Source organism: Eimeria mitis, genomic scaffold, assembly GCF_000499745.2.
Source record: "Eimeria mitis Houghton genomic scaffold, Emh_scaff4314, whole genome shotgun sequence".
Lineage (NCBI taxonomy): Eukaryota > Apicomplexa > Conoidasida > Eucoccidiorida > Eimeriidae > Eimeria > Eimeria mitis.
In genome coordinates this window covers 1,230-1,620 of record NW_013572634.1, presented here as the reverse complement: position 1 = coordinate 1,620, position 391 = coordinate 1,230, and positions in this window count along the sequence as shown.

Genomic DNA, 391 nt, shown 5'->3' with positions numbered 1-391 from the left:
AAAAAAAAAAAAAAAAAAAAAAAAAAAAAAAAAAAAAAAAAAAAAAAAAAAAAAACAATAAACAATAAACCCTAAACCCTAAACCCTAAACCCCCATAAACCCTAAACCCTAATCCCTAAACCCTAAAGTCAAGAGTCTAAACAAAATAACCAAACAAAACAAAACAAATAAAATAAAAAAACAAAAGGACAAAACAAAACGAACAAAACAAACAAAACAAAACAAAACAAAAACAACAAAAAACAAAACAAATAAATAAAACAAATAAATAAATTACCAGCAGTAAAAACCCAACCGAGTTCAGAATAAACAAAACAACAAAAATACAAAAAAACAAAAAAACAAAAAAGCAACAAATAAAATAAATAAAACAAACAAAACAAATAAAAT